The 26,328-nt window shown below is 34.2% G+C and overlaps 1 protein-coding gene and 1 non-coding gene across 2 annotated transcripts in view; both read left to right on the top strand.

The window, feature by feature from the left end:
* LOC141445989 (uncharacterized) overlaps nucleotides 1–26,328 on the top strand; it is a 403,642-nt gene that overhangs the window by 18,304 nt on the left and 359,010 nt on the right. The window lies entirely within an intron of this gene.
* On the top strand, nucleotides 12,542–12,613 carry TRNAP-UGG (transfer RNA proline (anticodon UGG)). The gene has a single exon. It is a non-coding gene; the product is annotated as a tRNA-Pro (tRNA).

Here is a 26,328-nt window from a genome sequence, read left to right as displayed (position 1 = left end):
AAATGTTGTACGCTTTCATATATTTATACTCCCAGATTAACTCCGCAACAAGATAAAACAATTCACTAAATGTATCTTGAAATTATAAGATCAATAAATAATTTTAATATCTACAAAATAACTCATATTAAATTTACAGCGGAATACCTTAACAGTTTATCAGGTTATCTTTATATAACAATCAGTCGAAATCAGTCAGCAGATCTGATGGAGAAATAACACCATCCGATAGCTTAATGATTCAGTAAAGGGCTTCACGGTAAATTCAGCAGTCTTGCTTAACCGTAGGGCTTTAATAAGTCAGAAGATCTTCTGATTGGCCGCTTTATACGCCTTCGGTGAATGAGAGGAACTTGCATTTCCAATGACAGCATTTGAAGTCGAAGAGCTGTCTCCCAAAGAAGCTTTGGCACCCGCTAGTGAGCACTGTGTGGTTACCTGTGCCATTGGTTTGAAAGTAGCGTTAACATCTTTCCCAGTTATTTAATGCAAAAATGCTAACTCTGATTTAATTTTATGTGTTCCAAACCAAAGGAGATATTTCTTTATTTTTCAAGTTTATTTCTATCTGTTATTTAACCAGATAGCATTTACACTATTCAACAATAAAATAGACTTGGTCAGCAAAATTTTTATTAATTTATATTTTTTTTTACTTTATGATCCTTGCGCGTAGTTTTAATTAATTAATTTTTTATCATAAACTATCAATTTACAATATGTTTTAAATTTAATTATCTCCTCATTCATTTTTCAACGAGTTTTTATTTTTTCACACTTGGAACATTAATATGCATTGAAAGAAATCTACGTATTTTTATTTCCACAGAATGACCAAGCATCTTGGTTTTTCTTTTCTTTTCTACCGCAGAAGATTTTATGATGTAAACTATGACAATCCTGTGAGTTCAGGCTAAGTAATTTCTAAAACGTCTGGAAAAGAATTACGTTCGACTTTTATGCACACCATTATTGCTAGTAAATCAAGAGAATTGTAGAGAATGTGTCTACTTTTCTCAATTGATTTTTTTAACGGAAACATTCGTGTTTGAGTTCCGTTGAATATGAAAGCGTGGTTTTTACAAATTGAGTGGTATTTCTGTCAGTCGATCAGTTTGTTTCTCTGTCCGTCTGCAGTAAGCCTAATTAAAGAAAATGAAATCGTCTTAAGTTCTAATTGACCTTTTGTTTAGCTTTCTAACATCACCAGTAAGCTTTTTATAAAACAACGAACCAAAACTCCCAGTTTACTGAATAAATTTTCATAGTTATGGGAGATTTTCATTAAAATGGTATTCACGACTATTAGCTTTAATTAGAAAATTCTTCTGAGGTAATTCAATGGGCACGAGAAGGTGTCAACTTAAGTCGCAGACAACTATACAAAAAGTTAACGTTGGCGCCCAGTCAAAGTAATTTGCATAAAAAGTTAAGTCTAAGAATGCTCTTGAGATTATTAAATGAAGTAAAAGAAGTGCCCAATAGTATTGGTAGCGCTGATTATTGAGTATTTACCTGCGGTTTATCATTTTTACAATATTAAGAACATGAAAGTTGTGAATTGAGAAGAGAACCGCAGAGTTTGTGGCTCATTAAGCTTGGGGAATGCTAGCGCTTTGTGCTTTGTGCAGATGAGAATCTTCGAAGTGAATGTGTGTTAAAGGAACGACAAGTTTATCTACAGGTCTTTATTTGATTTGAATAGATATTATAAGCTAAGACTGGCCGCTTTGATGGTAACCAGCGTGAAGATTGGGTGTGAGAATTGGAGGAGTGATAGAATTTGATGTCGGGTAGGCCTTAGAGGTCTTAGCTTCTCAAAATAATAATAAGCAGGTTCTTAAGTAGGTGAAGTTCAGTTCTCCTCTAAAGTGGATTTTCAGCCGAAAAGTGTATGTGTTGCTGAAATTCCAAGTTTCTTTTTGGCATTGGCGATCGGCATACAGCCAGTATACACTCTTCATTCTTACTTATAAATACATTCGCTTCACACATTCATCCCTCTATTACAATATATACAACTATTTACATATACTACAACTAATGGATGGATCAGTACTCTACTCGTATATTCCTGCCAACCTTATAGCTTAACCGAAATGGAAATCATGTAATCCTTCTCTAATCATTTTCTTGCATTCATTCCAAGTTCAAAGATTCAGCAACAGTTCAGATTCAAAACGTTTTTTTTTACCATTGTTCTGTAATTGTCTAGTATAGACAGTGCTCTTCTTTTGAGCTTGGACATTATGTAAATTATGGTAGTTGCTTAGGGTTGAATCTTTTCTTACTTGGAACGTTGAATTTTCAATTAAAGCAATCTTTTAGGCGAAATTCCAGATCAAAGAAAATTTAATTATGTAAGAATGAATGGTGAAAGGGAATTCGTGAGAGTCTTCGAACGATTTCTATCGCAAAGTTGGTTACATTTAAAAGAGAAATAAACAAACTTTTTAAAGAGCGTATTTTTAAAATAATGATAAAGTGTATGAAATATTTTTAAACGAAAATGATGATTTAGGTCAAAACACAAAAAAAAAAAATAGATAAAATGACTACTGCAATTTTGCTGAAATATAGATCTGGAGAGAGTGCGGATTACAGCTGGCCGTCCCGTGCTCTGTATCTATACTTCAGTCCAGGTTATAGAGGAGAAGAGATAAAGCTCGTGTAAAAAATGTCCAGTCATTGCTGCTAATTTGCATGAGCTAGCATCATAAACTCTTCCCAGGCGTTGGCCGCACCTTCTAACCTCCAATATTCCGTTCTATCTAACTTCCGCTGTCAGTATATGACTGAAATGGTTCTGGCTTATTTTTATCCGCACTATTCTGGGCTCTTTGGGCGCATACAGGAAGTGCTATAATCTTGTGAAATTTTTTAACTTGAAAATCTTCCAAAAAAATAAATCTGTTATAAACACAGGTCTCAAGTTTTCCCATTATTAGAATCAAGGTTTTGACTCACAAATTTCGTGTCCAACTTCCAAAATACTTCAGCCATATTTAATTCTTACAAGTTCTCATCCATATTTGTTCTGAAATGATTCTTATAAACAGGATAGAATTTGTTCGTTCAGCTCGTAAACAATTCCACGGAGCCCCATGTAACTAATCTTGACCAAATATCTTACATACCTTACAAAACTAACTTTTCTTTTCTTTGTATTCTTCAAACAGATGTACATAACTGCCATACCATATAAATAACAATTACAGCCATATATTTTTGGGAAATGGCCAAATCTATTATAGAATAATTTCCAATAAAAATATACATTGTAATAAAAATAGATATTTGATTAGAGATAAATGTTATTAGATAACAAAGCGAACCCTACTGTCAATAAAAATAACTCCCTAAATTTGTTTAATATCAGTGTCAGTTCAACTGTGTCGCTTCCACTTCAATATTCCTAGAACATTAACACTAGATAAACATCTAGGATTCTAGTAAGGGCTGGAATGTTATCTGCTATTTTACTGTCAGTTAAAAAGGGCCATTGTTAACTAACGACTCGTTGATGAACTATTAAAATTGATAAGTTGCAGCCCTATTTAACTGAGTCGAGGTGGTCGTCATAGTACTATTGGTGAACAAAATCTCTTTATACCACCCTATCTGTAATCTTCACATGAATAAATACATAATTTTTTAGTTAATTGAATATTGAGTATGCAATATTGTTATTAGATATAAAGAAATTTATCTATTTATTGATAATCATAAGTAATAGATGATAATAATTCATGCAGATGCGTGCAACTTTTGTTATGTTGCAGTTTCTAGTTAAGATTACAACCATTAATTTTAGCATTTAACTGCCAGTCGTTACAATAAAACTTCTAACAGTTAACACAATTACATGACAAGTTTTATAACTTTTCTGACGGAAATTTATAGAAAACTGTGCTTTAATTTCAATATAAATTTCCCAAAAAAGCTTCCTTATAGAAAGCTTTAGTTATAGATCTTTTTGAATATTTTCATAACTTATAAGACAAAGTTTTCTTTAAAGTAGCCATTCAGTTTTTGTTTTCATAACTATAACTTCGTCTACATCCGGTAGTTGGGCGTAAAGCTTTTCTTACAGAATAGACAGTTCATTATTTTTAATTTTTTACTTTTTTTTTGTTTATAATCTTTGCTAGATTTTCGAGTTCCATCTTCCAGGCTTCCAATTCTTCCAAAAAAAATCGACCGTTAAGAGGTGTATTCTAGAAAAGTCCCCGACTCACCACAGAATCTGTAAGAATAATCATAGTAATAAAAAACCCTTTTTGATTTGAATAAATTTCTCTAAAGATGAGATGATATAAATAAAAATATGTTGGAGATTTAGGAAAAATTGAATTCATTATGAATTATTTTACTAAAATTCCAAGTAGCGACAAGGAGATACCAATCTGGGCCAATCAGTTTACTGAGAAAGAAATCAAATGAGAGGAATCTCTCCCCTAAAAACTATTAGACGTCCGGACAAGAATAGGTTATTCGAAAAGAAAGAGGAAGGTAACTTTGATGACCTGTAATTGTAGAGGGTGAACACTCCTGCTGATCTGGGGAGGGGTCGAAGTTCAGCAGGTTAACTCTCATCTTAAATACCCCACAGTATGGTGACCATTTCGTTTTGTGTCTCCACCAGTTAGATCTATATATCTAACTCCGGGGATTAAGGAGCTTGTAGGCAGTATATCGATTGGAAATGTGCCACTTTAAATCTGCATTTAAATTCCTATCCAATAGATGTTGGTAAATTTACCTAGAGGGCTCCTAGGCCCCAACAATTACAGTTAAAAGTATACATTTGGGCGACTGTGCTCTCGATCCAATCTTATGTTCTGGGTGCTCACCCTCGGAAGACAGTTGCATTTGTTGTTGCACTTCCAGAGGATGAACAAGAAATATTCATTCTCTGATACTAGTTTAATAAATACGGTAAAAAAAAAAAAATCCGTTCGAGCTATTTCCGGTGTGGGGGGGAAACTGAAAAAATACTTCATTCTGCATCCGGGTCTTCAACCGTTACATGATCATTTCGGTGCACGAAGAACATGCTGGTCCTAGAATGTCCTCTCCCATTATGAATACAACAATTAGAGGTCTAAAAACATCTAAGCTCATTAAAAGATACGGGCTTGCAAAAGGTTTAATGAAGTAAAACAATTAAAAAAACAAACTAAATAATGATGAGATAAAAGAATGAACTTAAATAAAAAGAATAAAATAAAGTTTAATGTCAGTAAACATAATCATAAAAATAACATAGGGAACTTGAAAATAATTTAATGTGCCACAGAGAATGTGTCCGGCTTTAATCTTGATATTTTCAATTTGACATATTTAAAAGCCAGATTACAAAAACAAAAAAAAAAATCTGGATCCGAGAGAGGAATGTTTGCAGCTTCTATTTCTGGGTATCTAAACTGCTCTTTATTTATTAAAAAACGTAATAAAAGTAATAAACGAGGTCGTTTTTAAAGATGTTCTATTTATTTATATTTTCTCGGTTAGTTTTTTTGTTTTTTGTTCATTCCAGAGTTTTTATCTTTCCTCAGTTAAAAATTTAGATCCCAAGTGGGAAATCGACTCCCATTATTTGGAAGAACTTTTAAGTGAACAGCAAAGAACATTAACCACTCTTTTGGTTTGAATTTACTGACCCAGATTACAATCAGAATGTAAGTTTTATAAAACATCTCCAAGAACACTTGATATACCTTTTAAATATTTATTATATAAATAAACGTAAATAACGTGTCGCCCTTGAGCGCCAATGAAAATGTTGTTTCAAATGATATCTACCACTAAATGTTTTGAAATAGCATTAAGCAGAAAATAACTGTGTGATGACGATCTTGTCTTAATCCAATTATTACAAAACTAATAAATAGATAGATCACCTTATCTGTCACAATTTTCTCCTTATACTAAAAATATAAATGGCCGTGCGTTATCTATGTACCGGTTGGACATGTCTAAATTACCAGAGCTGGTGAGTTAACTGCTCGTTACACAACTTTCTGTCTACGCCAAATTCGAACATATGCTATGTATACCCCCAAAACACATGAAAATAGTTTAAAAGAAAGGCTCACAATTTCAGAAACCAGAAAACTATTCTTTATGACAGTTTACGGCCGTTCTGTTCTAAGTAAAGTATGGTATTAACAAGTAAACTTACACGCCTTGAATCATAGGCTCTCATAAAACGTTACCAAGAAAAAAGCTATTTTTTAAATATTTAAATTCAAAAATTATTTTAGGCACTCCAAACAAAACTAAAAAATTGTATAAATTTTAATAATTTTTATATTATTTCTTTCTTAGTCTTAAATTGGTTTTTATCTTTGAAAGCGTTTAATAAGGCGATCTATCACTAACGTGACGATCCAAACTATCAACAAAATACTGATACACAAGACGTAATAAATATGTACATCCGGACATACGGATTTGTGCTGTAGGGCTCAACCAAACGCTTCGATTCCCTAAGGATTCAGTCTCTCCAGTCCAAAATTCTCTAAACAAAATCGCCGAAGTACCCTGGTGACAATCAAAATTTACCCTCCACACTGATCCTGTATATTCTGTACATTAAAGACCTAATCCTTTCTCGTTACAAACATTTCCATAAATGAGCCCAAACTGCTGAACTCCCGTTCAAATCCCAAGTAATCTTAGACATTGGCTGAAACGCCAATTTGCCTCGAGACCTCCTCAGTTGACGGTTTTTCGAACTATAGGGGGACAGTAATCAATGGATAGCTACTCCTTCATATTGTGCCTGATAGTGATTCAGCATCATTGTATTTTACTAATTAGGTATATTGAACAAGTGTAAATTTCAAAATAAAGAAAAATGTTTTCTTTTTTCAAATTTAATTAGTAATTTCAAGGAAAATTTGATGAAGGATTCTTTTTGAAGAGGATTTCGTGTGTAGGAAAGACTGAATCTCTCTACCGTATCCAGTTCAGGACAGTGCATGGTCCTACCTCTAATAAAGTATTGTTCAAGAAGGATTAAAGATGTCGTTAGAATTCCAGGTTTAAGGAAACTCCCAAACTGAAAGTTCCATCTGATAGAGAGCTTTTCTTTTTGAAACTTGTCTGAAGTTTTCTTCACACCCTATGGCCACACTCTATTTTCCCTAAACTTCGTAGTTATGGATCTATACTTAAGATTTAAGCTTAAGTAACTTCTAAAATCTTATGCTTAAGACTTTAGTAACAGGAAATGTGAGCATCCTCAAAAGATTTTCAAAAAGTAACAATGATGCAAATGACACAAACAGATAAGGGGATAAAGACAAAAAGAAGACTATGAACATTAAATAGTCTACTGAGCACTAAGGAGAGGCAGAGAACTTGAAGAAGATTGCAAGAGAATGAAGCTAAAAAAGTGCGTTTCCAATGCAAGAGAAGATAAACTACTGGAGAGGAAGTAATAGAAGAGAAACAGGAAATAACACAAATATTCTGAACAAGTGTATATTCAAATAAGCTACACTTGGGGGCCCCAAGTTCCAGGGTGTTCTTTGTGTAAATATGATTGTACTAAAAAGTTTAGCTGGCGCCTTAAGGAGAGGGACAAGGGAAACTGTTCAAGCAGTATATTGGCCACTACGGGAGAAGGAGACAATGGTCATTTGTACTGACTCCATGTACTACATTCGTCTATCCCACTATGTGGAAATAAATAGCAGATAGAAACAAGTGCGAATTCAGCCACCCCGCTGACTAGTTCCAAGTCTACAAGAGATACTATAGTTCTGTGGACGTACTTCTACGTTCTACCCAACTTCATCTCCAAAGATTCTCTCTCTTTACTGATGTGAATGCATATTAAAAGTGTTCTTAGATGCTGCGATTTGCATCTTTTTTTTTTGCAAAGAAAATAACGTGGGAACTGATGGTACATTACTGGTAGATAAATACGAGTACTTGGGCAGCACTTACTTTAATATAATTTAAACATTTATTTTTCTTTGAACAATTTATTAATAATTATAAATATTAAATTAATTTAAATAACCATTCACAGAAAGTTATATAAACTAAAAATTCTATGTAAATCCCAGCTGTCTGTCCACAAAGATTAATAAAACATTTCTGTGGTTAAGTGCAAACGTCTTTGCAGCTTTTTTTTTGCTACATCCATTATGCAAATATGGACACATATATATATTAAAAAAATTATAGATTATGGCTCCTTATTAAGAATAAAAAATGAAATAAGAAAAGTCAGGTGTGAATACGGCGGCAACTTACTGCACTCCTTACGGACACATTTTGGATTTTTTTCCTAATCTGGAATTATACGAGTAATCGTATCGTAAAGATTTATTTTTCTTGCTTTACTTTAACACCTCATTTTAGCGGAAATAGTAAAACCAAGGAATTCCACTTTATTTCTTGGATTTTTCACTCTTTTTTTTGAGCTTTTCGCGTAAATAACTCCTTCCTGTTTTTTCCTTAACCTTGATTTACTTATTGCGTACAACTTGTGGAATCAAACAGTCCCTTGAATGATTTAGTTCGGAAGAACAGCTAAAAGAAAGTGGAGTCGAAGGGAACACGTCAAGAATGGGTGGGTGTTGGTTTACTGTTTATGAAGCAGGGTTTTGTTAGTTAGGAGATCTCCCGTACGAATCCTGCTTGTAGCAACTCTTTATTTGTTAGTTAATAGTAAAGTATGTGCTTCTACCATCGGCCCACGGCACCTAAATGGTGCTTTGACGTTTAGCCTTGGCTGAGAAAAACAAAATTAGGCGATTACTTTACTATTTACATAATAGGAGCAACTGACAAATGGACTGAAACGTAAAGAATTGGTGACTGCGATAGTACGAGAGAAAAAGGCCGCCTCGAAATCGATTGTTAGGAGGAAGCAAAGAAAATAGGCGATGGTGAGATTTTGTCGTTTGTTACTCATCACCGGAAGAAGTGGAATCGAATGACAGTGAGGTGTTGTGAATTCAAAGATTTTTTTTGTTATATATTATTATTATAATTTATTTGTTCTGTTTTAACCAGACAGGTGAACAGAAGGAATTGCAGAAACAAAACGTTTTAGAAACAAATACTAAAAGATATAAATTGAACAGAACTTAAACAAAAAATAATTATAAAATAATAAATCACATAATGTAAAAATAATCCTACTAAATGAGAGATAAACTTCTAAATTAAATTATAACTTAAATATCATAACAGTACATTATAACTTACTTTAGTCATTAAGCATGGATGAGCGCAACATGACTACGTTTATGGTATAATTATATAAATATTAAGACATTCAGATTTCGATAAAGGTTAAATAGTTGTTCCTCTCTGCTAATAGTGGTTGAGATAGATAATCTGGGGTAGATATTTTAATCTAATACATTCGCAAAGCGGATAGATAATAAATAAATTAAATAAATCTTCATTTTCATGGAGATTACAAAGAGTACAGAGCTGGTTAGGATTTATTAGGTAGGCTATTGCTTTGTGGATGATTTTAATGGAGAAATTACTGCAAGTTCTAAGTTGGAACAATATGCTAGTTACAGGAAATTATAGAGAAAGTAGAAGATAATTTTGATCATCCGAGATATGTAGAGGAATATTTCTAAAATAAATACTGTAATTTGAGAAGTATAGTGAATCAAAAGATTATTAAATGCATATCTATGAAACTGTAAACACACTAATTAAGATATTTCAAGTAAATTTTTACTATTTTTATTAAAAAAAAATGTTTTATTCAATCTTAGCGTGCCACCATGTACCAGGTACCATGTACCATGTACCAGGTACCATGTACCATGTACTTTACGCTTAGGATACAAGATTGGCGAAGAATCTGTCAAATAAAAAACAAACTCGTCTTGAATATGATGTTAAATGAGTGTTAGGTACTAATTTCGAAAGAAAGGATTTTCGTTTAACGAGTTTAGATCTGTTTGTTATTCTTTAGTTAATTAAAGAAATATGCCAAATAATGTGAATAAATCACAGATTTTCTTGAACTACTCAATAAACTTTTGGAATTTTGAAATTGGTACCTAACACTCATTTAACATCATATTCATTTTTCTTCTTTTTATTTTATTTTTTTATTTATATTGTAAATTTTATATTTTTGAATATATTCCTTAAATTAATTAATTATTAAATTACACGTTTGCAAAAAATCGTACTGGATTTGATGATTCTGATCAGTTATATTCTTATGGTAGGTGAATTCCTTTCATAATGCCGACGCTGTTTTGAGCCCTACTTTTTTGCAATTAATAACAGATTTCTGCGTCAATTTTTAACATAACCCCAATTATTGTATACCGTTCGAAAGGTGATCGTATGTAGATGTTTTTCCTGAATAGTGCACGGATTTTTCATATAAAATGTTTTTGAGAAAAATGAAGTCAAAGTTTTTAGAAAAAAATAGAAACTTGCTATTTCTTATGTTTGGGCCACAAAGTAAAATACTTAATATTATTATTTTGGAATACAAATTAGCTTATTTAAAAGGAAATTTAACCTTCTTTCTTAATGAGCTTATTAAAATAGCTGTAGCTTTAATAGTTTGAGAAATATAGACAACTTTTTTGCTAAAAAGTAGTAACACTTTGAAAAAACATAAAATTAAAAATATCTATAAAACGGAGCCGAATCGAGCCATAGTTTATATGGAATTTTTTGTTGCAAATGATGCCCAAAATCGCCTCCCGAAGTTACCGTAGTCTTATGCTGAACACCCTGTATATTGTCCTCTTCAGGGCGAGGCTATGCGGGTTGGTTGAGTTACAGAAACTGACAGTTGGCAAGAAGAAGAGTTTGTTTTTTTATTTGACCGATTCCTCGCCAATCTTGAATCCTAAGCTTAACAATTTACGGTCACGAAGCCTATATATTCATGTACTTTACTTTCTTTAACAAATCTTTGTACTTTTTTTTTTTTTAAAGCTCAAATTTTAAGAAGTAAAGTATAAAAGCTACGTATAAATAATAAAGTAAGGCTTCTACATTCTAGATCCTTCAGTGGAACAGCCCCAAAACTTAAGCACAAAAACGTGGTATACTTAATATTGTTTTTTTTTGTTTATACTATGTAAGAAATTAAATTAAATATAATATCTTAACAGCAACATATTTTGGGATGCCTAAAATCAATTTTAAAAAAATAGCTCATTCATTTTTAAGTTAAATTCTTTACGTTTCGATAATTAATTTGTTTAAATTAGCCCGTTCCCATTTTGTTATTTTTAATTTAATTATTTTTTTTTGTTCTTAAGCGTAAGATTAATTTTCAAAACCTATCGAAAAATCACTTTTCATCAGACTGCTTCAACTGTTGTGAGAGCTCTTAATTTTCTCCATCTCTCTCTGTTAGAGCTATTAATCTATAAATTTAATTATATCCAACCTAACTAACAAGACTAAACAAAATTAATGAAATGTAAAACATCTTTCAAGACGAATGAAACGACAGACAAACTAAACAAGAGAGAGAGAGAGAGAGATAGATAGAACATGAGAGCGGACAGGAGAAAGAAAAATAACGATCTAACAACTTCGTGATCATCTCATATACTAAGTGAATAGCGTTAAAAATGCTCATATAGACCTTACCTCTTCCCCACAAAAATAGGTAAATTGAAACACATGGAAACAGGTTGCCGCTTCATTTCACAGGCTCAATATTAAAATATAAAAAAATAATGTAACAGTTTCTATCGGCTCTTCTATAGCCAATCATGCCGACATTACCTTGTGAACTAATTTCTCTTTGTCATGTTCACATGTAGAGTGCGCCTTGATCAGTCTAAAAATAGCTGCACCCCCCCAATCAAAAGGCCACTTTTGGGAGAAGTTTGGTGCCAATACTTCCTTCTAAAGCGATATTATTGGAGGATATACGGTTTTTGACTATTATGTTTTAATAAAGAGCAATAAATGGTTTGCTTCAATTCTAATTTCGAAGTAAATCTCTCAACGAGAAGAACCAAATCAGAGTATGCGATTTTTGGCCAATTTGTTGAGGTATTCTGGCCAATAGCTTCTCCGATTTTCTCTAAACGCTGTTTACATTTCTGATCTGTATTTATGCACGAAAAAAAAAAATATAACGCTGGTAATAATTAAATATAATTTAAATGTACGGCGTTGTAAAAAATATTTTTTAGTTTGAATTTGAGATTAGAAGTTATTGGAAGTCGTTAGGATACCCATTTTTGTCCTTTCTAATCTGTTTTTATTTATTTTTTTTTAATTTTATAAAAGTGGTTAGCAGAAATCCCGGGTTCGACTCCAGCTGTTGGCTCTTAAATTTTCTCCTCAAAGGAGCTTCTTACAGCTGGACAAATCATTATATTCCTTTATTTCCACAAAATGAACTCTTAATAAATTTTCCTGGGAACGGAAAGAAAGAATATTATACTAGAGAAATAAATAGTACAAAATTGAACATTTATTATAAAGAAAATATACTAAATAACTGACTGATGATAGTTAACTGCTCTAGATTCATTTTTAAAGCCGTCTTCAACAAGGCGGCCGCTTGGTCTAGGGGTATGATTCCTGCTTTGGGTGCAGGAGGTCCCGGGTTCAAATCCCGGAGCGGCCCGTTATTTTTTCTTCCTTTTTTTTTTTTCCTTTTTAGTTTCTTAACAAATGGATAATTAAAAAATTTTAATTTTTTTATAAATTGAAAAATATATAAAGTTAAAAATGTATTTGCATTCAATAACTGCATTTAAGTTGAAATTTATCATTATTAAACTACAATTTAATCGTATTCTCACTTTATAAAAAAAAAAAAAAATAAGTAATCAGGGCTACCTACATTGTACAGTTTGTAACAACCATTAATGACATTCCAATAATTATAAGTAACCTTACCAAACCCCTTCTATAAAAATAAGGATTGAAGATTGGCGAGGAATCGGTCAAATAAAACAACTCGTCTCTTTGCCAACGTTTCGGCAAATATATTGTCCTCTTCAGGGCCTGGATATTACAAATACAGAATTACAAACAATTCAGTAACGCAGAAAATCAGTAAAAAAAAATAGTAATATAAAAATAAATTGAAATAAAAAAGTTAAACACAATAAATTCTTTATAATTATTGAGAACTTACGTGGCTATGCGGGTTGGTTGAGTTACAGAAACTAAAAGCCAGAACTGGAGAACAGGTATATGTGTATATATACAGATATAGCGGGACTTGCACGGGTATTTTGGTAATGACAATGGGACAGATACAACAGACTAATTACAATGTTCAATTTTGACAATAAAATAGATATTGGGAAAATTTCTTTTAATACAAAAAGCCGGTTGTTGTTTTGTTTCCCTATGTGGCACACTTCTGGAAAATTACGTTTCCCTATCGAGTACTGTCACATTCTGGAAGTCAAAATTGTGTTTGTTTTCCATTGATGGTCCCGGGTTCAAATCCCGGAGCGGCCCGTAATTTGCCCGTAAAGCCCGGAAGTGGTGTCTAAGTAGCGCGGTGGAACTGTCGTCTTTTTTCGTCTTACAATCATATTGATGCTGGTACAACCTTGCCTTAAAGATACTGACTGACTTGTCTGGCCTACATAATAACTGTCACAGTCTTAGCAATTTATTTTGTAAATGATATTGGATAGTTTGTCTGTTGGAATTGTGCTCTTTGTTTTGGTGAAAAATTGTTTAATGGTGATCCCCGATTTCCGTGCGCATATTGATTTACATTTAACTGTATTTCCATTTTTTACCCAATCAAACAGTATTCTACTAGACATGTGTTTCGTTTTTGTATTGTTTTTTTGAACTGATAAAAACGTTAACCAAATGTACAGTTAGTGTTTGTAAATGTTTGACATAAATCCAGTTTGGCATAAATGGCAGTGTATTATTGTGACAATTGTTAGTCTTTGTGTTGCGCACGTTCAGTGGTAGACACGGCAGAATTGAACTGACCAGACAAAAGACTATTTCACCATCGGCTTTCATGTCCTCCGGGTCAGACAATAGGAGCATTAGTCTTTAAGTAATTGTTAATAGTTAAGTTAAGATCGACTATGGTACCCCACTTTGCCACACTTCGCTCATTCTGTCTCACTCATACTACCCTTCTCACGGCTATTACAGTCTTCATTCTTTTTTATTTATTTATTTATTTTTTTTACCGTCGATGTTGCTAACTGTTCTATAATAGGTCGGAGAAGAATAGTTGAAAGTATTTGCATATTACAGCTACTAAGATGTACACAACAGTCAGGTTTTATCCCATTACGTCGGCGCCATACTTAAGTATATAAGGCATGCGTACTTTGTACATCACAAATGACACTAACAAATCACATCTCTTACCGCTTTCAATTTACATGTTACAACTTGTTTTCTATTAAATGTGTGTTTATTGTAGTTGCTGGTACTGTCAAATGGATACAACTATCGGGCATTTGTACTTTCTGCTCAAGAGAATTATGGCAATAGTTTCAAATTTTATGGCTAGAAATGTTTCTAGGCTAAGTTTCGAGTGCGCAGAATACAATTTTATTTGAATATGCCGCCGGTATCATCGATTGTACACGCGAGCTATTTATAAATAGTACAAGTTCGGGAAGACACCTGGCTTAATAAACAGAATACAGATCGGAGGTTGTCCGACAAGTGCGGGACTTATGGAAGCTGTAGGTGACTTTAATCAATGACTAGATCAGATTTTCTCGGATCCTGGAAAAATAGGAATGTTTGTTTTCTGTTTAAGGGTGTAACTCATGAGTCCATGTAATTTGGCCACTTGGAAAAGTTTATGTAGTAAGATGTTTATAATCTGGATTATAAGTTATCTTACGATTATAAGTTTTCTTAGGATTATAAGTTTTCTTAGGATATAAGTTATCTTAGGATTATAATTACTGTTAATTATTTTTGGTGACTGATTCATAGTTTCAATAGGATGAAAAAATAACTGCCAGCTTCAGTCATATATTTTTATTATCACAAGCTTTCGACCTAGGGACTAGGTCATTTTCAGGGCTAATTTACAAAGTAATATTTTACATCATTAAAAGGATAGCCCATGAGCAGACAAGACAGTAGACACACCAGCCCTCCAAACTTCTACGCCTGACACTAGACAGGAAACGAAGAATTAGAAGGCCCAGGCTTTTTACGATGGGAGGAAGGAGTGGCTCAAGATGCTAAGAGCATCCTTCAAATTTGTAACTGGATGGCGGTGGCTAAAAATAGGGACGACTGGAGGAAACATATTGAGGAGGCCAAGACCCACATCACTGGGTTGTTGCGCCATGAAAGGAGAAGAAGAAGAAGACTAGGTCATCTTCAGGGCTAATTTACAAAATAATATTTCACATCATTAAAGGGTTAGTCCATGAGCAGGCAAGACAGAAGACACACCAACCCTTTAACGGTGTAAAATATTACATTGTCAATTAGCCTGAAGATGACCTAGTCCCTAGGTCGAAAGCTAGGTCGAATTGGCAGTTATTTTTTCATCAAATTGTCGTCACAATCTGTAAGCCAAGTGTGGGTGGAACATGGTCAGGAATTTGATAAGGCTCTTAAAGTGTAGTAAGGCAGGCGGATTTCTATTCATGCTGTAAAATACTTATTTACACATATCTTTTTTATTTTTCTCTAAATTTGTAAATAAGGATTATTATTATTATTATTATTAAGGTGGACTTCGCCGATCCTTGAAGAAGACTATTGCCTTTTATTTATTTTTGAGCTTTATAATTCTACGGTTTAAGCACCCGGAAGTTAATTGTCATCCTTCCGCAAAATCGTATTGTGTCACCAGTTCTTGTAAAGTGCAGTTTTCAGGAACACATCTTAAATCACCGTTAAATAAATGGAATAAATACTTAAATTTCACTACAACAATCGGCTACATTCAGATTGTTAAAATTTGACTCAGGAGCACAATAAATTTTGTCACGGAATCAGCCAAAGTGTCAATTTACTGAAGCGATTTTTTTTCCCCAGAATAACTCCAGCAATTTTTTCAAAAAACGTGGAAATGCGACTATTTTCGTTCACAATAAATTTTACGATATTTCTATCATGTTTAACTTGAACGTAATGTTTGTTTGTACTATCAGTTTGGTTTGGATTTCCGCTGAACGATTATTGATTTTATTAGTTATCTCGAAGAGTTGTTACGTCACGCTTCCTCCTACAATAATCTCTTATTATACAGCAATAACATGTGAAAAACTTAAGACGTAAATGCCGGCAAGAGAACCTCATTTAAATGTTCACACCAGTTCTTCCCCCCCCTCTATCTACCCTTAAAGATGCGAAGCTAAAGAATTTTAATGCATTCACGGATGAAGGAGGAGATTACTGGAAATTAACCGCTACTGTGTGTGTGTGAACAAAATCAACGAGCACCAGGTGTATTGGGCGAATCATTACAAGTTAAAAACTACCATTTAGTGGTAGAGTGGATAGGTTGGGGGTGCCTGGGTGGAAGCCCAACCGGAACTCAACTGAGTTGTTTCCACGAGCGAGTGTGAGAGAGCGAGTGGAAGGGGGCGTTCTTGCTGAGTTCTCAAAATGACAGGTTCAAAAAATGTTTTATTTTTTATTTTTCTGTACTTCTTTCTTGCCTCTAGCTAAACGTAACACGTCGTATAAATACCCCAGCTTCATCTACGGCTCTCTGTATCTGCCGCTATTCTACTTTCTGCCTCCCACTTTTCTAGCTTAAAAGCTCATTCTCATTCTGTTCGTGCGTTAGTTCGTTAGGTGTGAGAATGTTTTTTTTTTTTTTTAAAGCAGAGACATAAAAACAAGAAGAAGACATATTGTTCAACTAATTGGTGTGAATTTTTGACGTAGATAGACAAATGGATACTTTAGCTTCTGTTCCTTTAAATGTTATGTTCGTCTCTACCAAACTGATGGGTGAGAAATGCAATAATTCTTTACATTATAACGAATGAATATCATATCGACTCTTTTATTGTGTTTTCAGGACAATACATTGACATGAGACTCACTTGGAACCCACATACTCGACTGAAACGACAACAGACGCTACAAACTACTTACTAGACTACTTGAACGCAGAACCAAACTTGACTTAAATTACAAACTGATACTGTTAAGACCCATATGAACATACGGAGCAGAAGTGTGGAGCTCAACCAAACCCTTTAACTCCAAAACGCCTGCAGACACAACAGTCTAAAATCCTACGAAAAATCCTGAATGCTCATTTCAGGACACATTTCTAACCTTACCATACACACTGACCTTCACATTCCTTTTGTTAACGGATCTAATAAAGTCTCCCTACCACAACTTTCACAGCCTCCTAGCTCTCCATCCTAATCCTCTTGTACAACAGCTCTCCTCACCTTCCAGACAATCTTCCACGTCGCTTAAAGCGGAAGTGGCATAGAAACTTATTTATGTTAGTGCAAACCCCACAGAAAGAGTTCCACCAATGGGGTGGTTGCTCTTACATGTGAATTTAACCAGTTTCATCAAATTTACTTGATGCAACATTTGGCAAATAAAGTGGGAAAAAAATTGTGTTTTCCCACTTTATTTATTATCTCCTTCTCTTAATCTCCTAAAGCAGGGGGTCTCCAAACTTTTTACACAGGAGGCCCTCAGACCGTTGGAAGGCCGGACTATAAAAAAAAGCTATTTTAAAGTAAAAAAAAAAACAAAAAAACGGGAACAAATAGAATATTTCAAATAAAGAACAAGTAAATTTAAATCAACAAACTGCCCAGTATTTCTGTGGGAATTATGGACCTGCTTTTGGCTAATGAGATGGTAAATGTCCGGTTTAGTTATAGTGTTTCTTCCTACTTCTGCTGTTATTTTATACTGTTTTCGGTGCCGTGACGCGTGCATGAAAGTAGTACTGTACATGAGCGACGCAGCGCTTTGCGGCATCGCCACATATAGTGCTCCTCTCACCTGACCGCCAATGAAAGAGATGCCCCTTCCGGAAGTGTGGCCCGCATGTGGCCCGCGGGCCATTCTTTGGGGACCCCCTGTTCTAAAGGAACAGTAACAGGAAAAGGATAACCGGAAGTATTATTTTCCTGTAGAGTTTCGAATCCCACTTCACCGGAAATACCTGTTACTAGTACTCTGACTATGAATGTGTACCATCACATTCATACAAACGTTTAGATATAGCCGGAAGATTAAAATCAAAACGTCCTATTTAAAAATACTTCCTGTTTTTTTTTTTTGCCAAATAGCTTCATTCTTTCTCTCATGCCTGGAAAGAGGTAGTATTGTGTATGCCGCCATGTTTCAAAAACTGAAAATCACAATAAGTTTAAATTTAGGCTTTGTCAAGGTATTCCTGACCAGCGAAGCCGATACTATGTGGTTTTAGCTATTCAGCAAAAAGAAAAATGCTACTTCAACTAATCGAGTGAAATAAAGGCTTAGTTAGGCAGGTTCTCCTGACTTTGTTTTCCTTAAAAATTACAAAATTTATTCTAAAAGAACCTCTAACTAATTTAAAAAATTTACAGAGCCTGCGCATTAATTTAGGACAGAATTCAAATTCTGATTTCCAGTTTTTTAGTTGGCTGTACCCAACAAAACCTTAACTAAAACTACCCCACAATAGACTTAAAAGAACAGAACTAAACAGACGCTATCGACTACTTAAAAGACTTTTAGACGAAAGATCAAAACTTTCTCTGGACAACAAAAGTCTAATTTACACTTCTATTTTGAAACCTATCTGGGCGCATGGAATAGAGCTGTGGGGTTCAACCAAACGCTCCAATCTCCAAAGGATTCAATCGCTACAATCTAAAATACTTCCAACTAATGTAAACGCTCCATTTTATGTCTCCAACCTGACTATACACACTGACCTTAACATTCCTTTTGTCACCCAAGTAGCTGAAAACACGATACAGAAAACTCCACTTCAGCCTGCAATCTCATATAAATCCTCTAGCTAAAAATCTTTCTTCTAGAACTCTTCCTGACAACCCGACAAGACGCCTTAAGAGAAAGTGGCCTCGTGATCTCCTCTCAAGTGAAGAGAGATTGACTAATAGTCTTATGTTTTGGAGTGTTACCACTGGGTAACTTCTCCACTCGTATAATCGTACCTCTGTAATTCATAGTTCTGTTATCACTGTTACTTATAGCGCCAATGCGCTGATTGGAGCAAAAATAAACGCAAAAAAAAAACTAAAACTAGAAAGTTTGTAAAAAAATTAGTTAAGATTTTATTAAGGTATTCGCAAAGTAAATAATTAAAGAGCGTGCCAACAGAACTCAAATTTAAAGAATTCAGAGATTTCACAGGTGCTAAGAAATCACAAACTAATTTAGGCAAAAATAATTTAAAAAATACCTGTTGGGACAGATACCTTGAATCGCTGTTTCAAGATGTTATTTTTTAATTTTACTGTAAATTAAATTAATTAAGATAGCTTAAAATCAATGCTAGAAATCCAAGTGAGAAACCAAATTGATTTACCCAAAGATATGGATCAGCTGAATTTAAACCGTGCAGCTACGACTAACGTATAGTTTAGATGTAATATGCACTCCTCATTACGGTGCTTACAGAATATCTATTATTGTGGTAAGAAAAAGTCCAATGTTAAGATCTTTGCGCTTTTCATAACTTCCACTAATTTCTTCTTTTTGGATTGATAAATTCCGTTCTGATGATCACAGCAGCCAGCCTGCTTGTTAGAATAAAGCATAATTGATGATCAAGAGTTCACAAGCCTTCTCCGTCTCTCCAAGAAAAATATAGATACATATAACGCTAAAGTTAGTTTATATCATATTAGGAAGATCTCGGATAGTTCCCACGAAGTGTAGAAATAGAAATCTAGCAGTAGCAGGTAACAGCAGAAGCTGGAGAAATGTTATTCTGAACTCTTCTCCTTCTTAAGTATCTTCCTCATGTTCCTAGGCTACGGGAGGGAGGGGAGGCTGAAGTTAAAGTAGCCCAGTAAGAGAGAAGAAGGGTGAGAGTTGAGATGAGCCTTAGTTCGCGTGATCGTGGTACACTAGCTCAGCACAATGCTTGTTGCAAAAACACTCTGCAAAGCACAGGTTCGGTAGGCTTGGCACTTCTACTATCTGAATCTTAGATAACGGACTGCAAAAGAGTGCACTGAGACTGCTTCTTGCATCTTGCACATGTTCATCTATTTATCTCTTAAATCTTATACAAAGGTGTGAGAGAATCAATTAAAACTTTCAAAGAATTATAATTACCAACATTAAATTGTTGATCGTTCACAGTAACCTATTCTGGTGTACTGTTTCCTGTAATAAATAATGTTCAAGTCAAGTTTTTTTAAATTTTTCAACCAAATAATGGAATTCCTTACTTTAAGTTGTGATTAACTTAGAGCCCATTTCGCAACGTATAAAGACAACTCGAAAAAACGTTCTAAAACTTACATCACAAAACCAAATTACTTTGTACAAAACTTTGTTGCAGTCTATTTGGACCAATAGTGAGGAATTCTGCTAAGCATTTCTACCTTTGCCATATCCAATCCATACAATCCTAAATCACCGATGCTCCTAATTATGTCTCCCATAAAAAATCCTACGATCCATCTATTCTCTTCATGTCCAATCTGATCAAGTGTCTCTATAAAAGATTTTACAACTTCTTAGCCTATCATTACAATCCTCTTGTATGACAGCTTTCAAGCCTTTCCTTACCCAATACAAAACCTCTAGACGACCCTCGTGTTCTGAGTAGGTGAATGAGTCGGTTCTGGACACTATCTATGGCGTTTCCTGTTGGGAATCTCTAATTTCAATTATTCGTGGGCTTATCTGCTGCACGTAAGACTCTTCATTTATGTCTGCGAGGCGAATCATCAATATCTCTATCAAATACATAATTTTTTGAGCGAGTCTAAATGATTGATAAATATATAATATATACACAGAGTGAACCAGTAAGTATTGTCCATAGGCCTACTATATGTAATACACCTAAAGTGGAGTTCAATGGCGTATTGGCCAACTTCATATTTTCCACTGTTCTTGAGTGACGTCACTTTTTTTTTTTCTAAAAACTACTTTTTTCCAATAAAAATGTTATTACTTAGAAAGTTTTAGTCCGAATTCGATTCTGATGATACGGTTAGAAAGACAGATAAATTTTCTAAAAATTGATACCATTTTGAAGCAAGAGTTATTCTCCAAACAGCCTCAATCTTCCTCCGGATGCTGAAAAAATAAAACTAATCGAAATTTTTAAGAAAACTCATTCGGCCCTTACGTGATCATTATCAGACCTAGGTGCTGGTACTTTGTATAAAAGTTTCCTTGTTTAATGGGCTTTCAAACGGTATATCACTTTCCAGGATTCCTTTTATCTTCGTATGAGAAATTACATTTGTTTTGCAAGAAAACATGTTCATGAGCACTCAAGAGTGTTAGTTTATCAAGTTGTTTAATTCATTGAAAACTCTTTTAGATGGGTCAATAGTCACTTTTAAAGTAGGCTGTCTTAAAATAAGGAAGTCAAAGGTCTCAAATTGCACTTAAAAAGTATTTAAAAAAAAAATCTAAACTCTGTAATATTTGAGAAAATGTTAGGAAATATTTTTCGAACAAGTGCTATTTTTAGTGATTACTGATCTTGCCCAGTCCCGGTATTATCAAATTCTACTCCGAACTTTCACTGCATCATTAATCCCTTAATCCACAACTTGTCCCGCATTACCCTCCCGTCAAATCCTCCTCCTAAACGTGGTGTCGATGATCTCGCGACCATATGGTCGAACGATAAATTGGGCACATCCTTTGTTTTCTATCCAGAATTTTTGCGTTAGAGAAAAAATGTGAACCGCTTCTATGGCCCCTGTAACATTTGAGAAAAGAATTACAGAATTACCCCCTTTTTTTTTTTTTTTTTTTAAAAAAAGGATAATCCCAACTAGAAAGGAGTCCGATAAGTACTGACTCGTGTGGACTGTAGTGAGGCTATTAAAAGACATCTTCCATTAATTGCAATTTCTCAATTAACTTCTCAAAATATATTGGAAAAATTAAACAGCAATTAAATGTTTAATTAATTGTCCTCAGTCTGGGCAGTCTGATGTTTGCCGCACTTTATTTTTATTTATTTATTTTTTGTTTACTTCTTTACAGTTAATTTTAGAAGACAGTGGTCATTTAATTAACACGAATTGATTGTCTTGATTTTTAATTAAGTCTATAATGAGAAGACGTTCGTTGAATTATAATTAAGTTTCTTTAATTATATTTTAATTAATTAATAATTACAAACACCTGTGGATTGTTAAAGAAGATCCTATTTTTCTGAAACATCTTAAATAAGAGTAGCTGGCTTAAATATTAATTATTGAGCCGTTCGCTGCACAAATCGATTAACTTCAATTTTTGAAAGATCTTAAATTTAAGTGCCAAAACACTTGGCCCAGTCATACTTAGCTTTTTATATTTATAATAAATTTCCCACTTAATAAAGATTAACACTTTATTAAGCTCAAGCCCTTCATGGGCTCTGATGGCCGGAGAATAAGTAACTCTTGCAACTCTAATTTCGGCAACTGTAATTTAAGCAACTCTTTCATAAATAAACAAATGCTGCGAAGGATTTTAGTCTGTAGATACTGTTTATTTAGATCAAGAAGAGCTACATACAACGTTGTTAATTTTGTAATGTTATTTTTGAGCGTTTTCAAGTAATTTAAATAGATGTAAACAATAAAACTGTGTTCTGTTATAAATCTATAAACAATGTTGTTGTAATGAGCTGTAATAAAGCGGTTCGGGACCTGTGCCCCGCGGTACCGCAGCCACAAGAGGCTTATTGTGCCTTCCCATAAGTCTAGTAGACGAAACCTCCCCCTACTAAAGGGGTTGAGGACTTTCCCTACTAGTTCTTTTTGCGCTACTATCTCCTTTGGCCTCAAAGTTCCAATGATATCGTAGCGCAACCACTCGATTTCAACGCAATCGAATAGCAAGTGAGAGGCTGTTTCCTTCTCTTCCTAACACAATCTGCACAACGTTTTAGTGCTGCACGAGAAACGAGACAAATCTCGACCGAGACGAGACTTAAGCAACCGAGACCGAGACCGAGATCGAGACATGATATATATCTCGTCGAGAAATCTCGGTCTCGTCTCGGTTTTTCAAATATTAATTTTTAGCTACAAAATTATAAAATTGTGCTCTTTATTAATAAATAATCATTACAGGTATTGAATTAATTATTAAAAGATACGATTTTATTATATATGTTCAATATTACTACATCTATTTGACTTCGAATTACATAAGTAAAGTAAGCAAAGTAAAGTAATCGCCTATTTTTTCAGGCCGGGCTTTACGTCCAACTACCAATTAGGTGTCGCGGACGGAGGCGACTACTTTATTGTAAATTTACATACTTTACTGTAAATTTCTCATATTAACCATTAAATAAAATCCAAGGCCTAAGACCGGGAATCGAACCCAGTACCACAATACACATTAGCTTCGCAGGTCTCGCACCGCTCGGCTACCGTGGCGGCCCCCTTCGAATTACATAATTTTTACATAAATTTACTAAATTTCACTATTCATATCATTCATTCATTCAATTTCATAAATTTCACTATTAATAATCTAATACTTTGAACTTTGATATTATTTGAATTATATTTTAGAATTTTGGAATTAGTGAATTTGAAAAAAAGACTATCTATGTACCTAAAAAATATTGCCACAAATTTTCGTTTTTAAGATACACTTTGCCCAAGCATTGATACATAAAAGAGCTTTTACTGAATCAGAAGTTAGAGAAGATCTTCTATTGGTCATTATCATCGCAGCTTGCGAAAATAATCTTTCCGATGGCACTGAAGTTGCACAGATACTAAAAATATCTTTCGCCATTCTAGACAAATTTTTGAAGGAATTCTCAAGTGTTTTCCACCATTCTAAAATGTCAACGTCTACTGGTGCTTGGTCTAATTTGGTGTAATTAATTATTTCTGTCATCCATGCTTCGGTGATAATTGCTGATTTTTGAGCAAATGGTGCTAAAATATTGATGCAGTCGTCGTCGTCGTCAAAAGGTGAATCATCAGATTCTTTATCTTCACCAACAGCCATAACTAATGGAGCGGGAAGTTTGTTGGGAGGTGTATTTTTTATTTCACGAATCGACTTGTTATAGCAGGCAGATATGTTATTTGGGTCTTTCATTTGGCGCGTTTTGAACATCTTTTTGAAATTATATAAAGATATATAACAGTAATAGTAATATATGATGCATTGAAGTGTAAGTAGTTGTCTTCTTTTACACACATTTTCATTACCAATATATAAATTAAAATAGTTATTAGAAAATAATAACATTTTTTGAAAAGATTATTAATAGCAAACCGCTTTTAATACTTAAACAAAAGTTCAAAAAACCGAGACCGAGATATCTCGACGAGACCGAGACCGAGACTTGAGCGACCGAGACCGAGATCGAGACTGCATAAAGTCTCGCCTCGTCTCGGTCTCGTGCAGCACTACAACGTTTCCGAGCTGATAAGCCCTACCTTATGCAGTTGCTTTCTGAAAACCTACCATGCCCCTGTGAATAGGCCTGTGATCAGTGTAATCTGATTTCTGCCCAAGCACAGAGTCTCTTTGGCTCTTTGTTTACACAGCAAGGACATAACACTCTTGCCGTGTTTGACCCCAGGAAGCATCACCCAGTTCTCTGAGAGTCACACGCACTGCACCCTTGGTGATCTCCATTACTTGTTCCGGGCCAATGAAAGGAGTACTAGCTCCACTCCTGGCCAACTAATCAGCTATTTCATTCCCCTTAATCCCCACATGACCCGGCACCCATTCCAGTCGAACCTTATTGTGCCGAGTGAGTTGTTCTAGGGCCTTTTTACATTCCCAAACCAGGGAAGAGGTATTTCTGAAGGAAGAAAGGGCCTTCAATGTCCGAAAAAATGCAAATCTCCCTATTTCTAAGATCATTAAGGAATAGAGTACAAATTAGATTTTTTTCTTTTCAAGAGACTTGGACATAATTTCAACGAAAAGTGAGCTTAAAAAATCGCCGTACTTAACTCTTCCAAGTCATTTATTTATTCATTACAAATATAATATCTACTATTTAGTTTCTGTGATCCTTTTATTTTTAATATAAATTACGGCAAGTAGATAATCGTGTACTTAAAGTAACTTTACTGCATTTATCGGCTAAGTAATAAATAATATTGAACTGCCCTAGGATATAGATTGTGACGATGGCATCCCCACCACACATTAAGTACTTTATCTGGGCCAGGTAACCCACTACCGGTCAGTGCGGCAACTTTAATAACAAGAACTCCATCTTACTCTTAACTACTAAAGCAGTCAAACGGCCACCTACTTACTTTACATTATTTTATTTATCGGGAGGCCCCACCAAACTACATTAACCACTTAGCATAATGCTCAAGTATGCTGCATAACCTGCAGCAGGGCATTTGGAGCAATGTGCTCATATTTCATTACTGTTTTTATTCTTTAGTTTTTTGATAGTGTTTATGGAGTTGGTGAAATTGTAGCGTATTGTAAATTTAAATTTAAGTAGCTGTTTTATTTATTGCCAGTGATAAAATAGCAGATCGCTTAGCCTTAATGATTTATACAATCTATCTAAACAGATCATGAACTGTTGTTTTCTTTTGGTGGAATAATATTGTAAATCATGTAAACAGATTAAAAATCTCTCAATCCTAAATAAGATGGATTCGCAGTACTTTACCAGACTTTGATATGGCATTGTTTCTCAGGAATCTTGAGTTTTGAGTCAGCAAGTGAAATTAAAAAACTTCAAGCCATTTTGAACTATATTTACTTCATCTTCAGAGCTGCAAAACAAAACCCGAGAGATTTGGGTGTTATTGTTTCATTATGGATGAATTTTATCTCGGTCAAATGTAAATTAGATATTAAAAAGGTGAAATTATTTAAAATTTAATCGAAAATGTGGGTTACGTTTTCGAAAGTACTAAAAAAATGTGAAAACTCGTTCTCTTAAGTTGGATCTAAAATTGAATGTCATTTCCGGCGAAGGCAATATGGAAAATGACGCATCTCAATACTTCCTATTAAAGATTAAGAGGAAGTAAAAGCAAGCAGAGATTTATCCTTAAGAAAAAGAGATAAGGAGAATAAGGACAATGAATACAATTAGCCGGCAATAATGGCACTAACTGTAGAGGTTGGACAGTTTAGTAAAGCGCCACTGAGACTCTTTCTCCTCGTGGAATTACTTCACACGGCCTGTGCAGCACAATGAAGGCAAGGAATGGAAATGAACAA

Source organism: Rhodnius prolixus, unplaced genomic scaffold, assembly GCF_049639745.1.
Source record: "Rhodnius prolixus isolate KJV_2025 unplaced genomic scaffold, Rpr scaffold_1, whole genome shotgun sequence".
In the NCBI taxonomy this organism is placed as follows: Eukaryota; Metazoa; Arthropoda; class Insecta; order Hemiptera; family Reduviidae; genus Rhodnius; species Rhodnius prolixus.
This window is presented reverse-complemented; position numbering and strand designations above follow the sequence as displayed.